Source organism: Temnothorax curvispinosus, unplaced genomic scaffold (genome assembly GCF_003070985.1).
Source record: "Temnothorax curvispinosus isolate PA1 unplaced genomic scaffold, ASM307098v1 QBEX01015231.1, whole genome shotgun sequence".
NCBI lineage: Eukaryota > Metazoa > Arthropoda > Insecta > Hymenoptera > Formicidae > Temnothorax > Temnothorax curvispinosus.
Window position 1 is genome coordinate 1 of NW_020225011.1, and position 2,530 is coordinate 2,530.

Consider the following 2,530-nt stretch of genomic DNA (forward strand, 5'->3'; position numbering starts at 1 on the left):
CTGTAATTATATATGGTTTCTGTTACAGAATTGAAATCGTTGATGATACCTTGAACATATTACTTTCCTCCTGTCAACTCCTGGAAGAATTATATTTGTTAAGCTATAATACTTTCCTCACCGATCGCAATTTAAAATTACTAGCGGAGTGCAAAAACTTGAAACATTTACATCTCAAAAACATGAAATTCGAAACACCTAGGGATTTCTCCATTATTATCGAGCAATGTCCTAAATTACAAAAATTCTGTCTCGTGGAGTCCAATGTTAGATCCAACTTGAACCAATGGAAGAAAAGTCACCCACATGTGTTGTTACAGACTGTTGACTGTTGGCGATGATTTAAATTTTCCGGTGCATCACACTGGCGGTGCAGCACCCATCTGGAGAAGAAAGTGCTTTCTGTCATGATATACTTAGTGAAGGTTCTATTTTAGGAATTTATTTTATTATCAAGATAAATCAAGGATTTTAGTTTATCAGGATTTTATAGTAATAAAATACTACAAAATAAATTTTTATATTTTTTAATAAAATAATGTGCTTTATTCAGTAAACAGGCTGATCAGACTAAAGAATTATTTCAAAAATGAGTTCTTCGAGTGTTTGCTATGTAGTGTTCTTGCTCCGTCCATCCTCTTTCCTTTGAGCCAATTAAGATAAAAAAATATCTTTTTGATTTTCGTTTGAAAAGGATCTTGGCGTTCGTTGAATGGATTTTAATCCCAAGAGATATAACATTAATAACATAATGAACATCCAAACGAAACGCTAACTCGAAGAGCTTTCTTAGCGATTTAAGGTATATAAAAATTTAAATTTAAATTTGCGGACTTTCCTCCTGTCGCTGTTACCATCCGAAATCATTTCGTTCGTTTATCGTTTATGAGAGATGCCGCCTCGGCACTAGCGCGTCCTGCGCGTCCCGGCTCACGAGTCACGTGGAGTCACGTCACGTGGATTACGCTGGTTCATTCCACGTGCGCGCTCGGCTCTTTGCATTTCAACTTCACGAACCCCTTCATCTGTACATCAAGGCTCCCAAAATGTAAGTATATATACCAACAGTATTGAAAATCTAGCACCGACGCAATCCGAACTCTAGTTTACAGTATTATTTCTCAGAATATATTGTCTATCTCGCTTTCTACGCTTACGGCAACGTACCCGGCAACTTCATCGGCGGCTGGTTGTCCCTGAGATACGGACCACGTCGCGCAGTTCTCTGGACATCGGTCCTGGCCGCGTTGATCTCGCTAATCAGCCCGATTCTGGCACAGTGTCATTGGGGCTTGTTACTGTTCTCCAGGATCATCATCGGCATCACTGGCGGTGTCACCTTTCCCGCGTGTCATACCATGGTAGCGAAGTGAGCACCGCCGCACGAACGGGCGCGCTTCATCTGGTCTTTGCTGGGTGGCACGTTTGGTACGATTCTGACCTCTCTAATGATAGCTGGTATCGCGGAGACCCTGAACTGGGAATGGTACGTCGTACCATCCCTGTTGATGCTAATGTGGATCTGCGTGTGGGCACTGGTCGCCTATGACTCGCTAATGGATGAATACCTGGGCATCACTGTCGAAGAGAAGGACTACATTTTAACCGCTCAAGCGGGAACGGTTCGTCCCGAGAAACTCTGGTGGAAACAGACCCAGGTAGGTAAACGATTTTATTTCATCTCTCAAAGCTCGTGTTTGATCGCAGGACGGAGAAGTTCTAGAGTCTTCGGAATAACTTTTATATTTTGTCAGCCAACAAACGTATTTGAAAAATTTGTCGTACGGCAAATGAAACGATACTCTAACGTAATGCATTTAGGAATAAAACAATTTATTCAGAGAAACTGGATAAAAGCATCATGCATCATGCATATATGCAGGCGCTTCAAAGTCTATCCAGACAAACCCTAAGAGCATATTATAGTTATAGTTGACGGCAAGTCAACTTATTATAGTCTTTATATCTCATATCTTTTTTCAGATAGAAAATATGATGTGCCAATATGATTCTCTATTTAAGAGGGCTAGTCGATATCCCTATATCAGCAGGGTTCCAACAGGAGAGAAGAATCTCTGCTTTGTCTATCAGTTTGTGAAGAATGCTATTTGTTATAGTATCGGTAATCTCGACACATTTCATACTGTCGATTACATATCTGGGCCACCTACCAATTTTCCGAAATATGGAGATTTCCCAAAAACATTCATGGCGGTATGTTTATTGTTTTGTAGAAGTAATTGCAGTTTAACGTTATGCTACAAGATTTTATAACATTTGACATATTTTCACATTTTAATACAGAGAAATTATAGTTACGATATCTCAATATCTTCATGGCGTGCAAACGTACCATGGAATCCTTATAACGAGAAAGTGATGACTAGAAGAAATAACAGAGGTATCAATTATATTGGTATGTATAATATTTTAATTGCTAAATAAAATATTATTAAAGAAAATATGCTTCTATTGGAAAAAGAAAGTATAATTTATATTTTTTATTTTAAAGAATTGGAGTTTCATGAAC

The 2,530-nt window shown here is 38.6% G+C and overlaps 1 pseudogene; it reads left to right on the forward strand.

The window, feature by feature from the left end:
- Nucleotides 1-910: 910 nt before the first annotated feature.
- Nucleotides 911-2,524, forward strand: LOC112465485 (annotated as a pseudogene).
- Nucleotides 2,525-2,530: the final 6 nt, after the last annotated feature.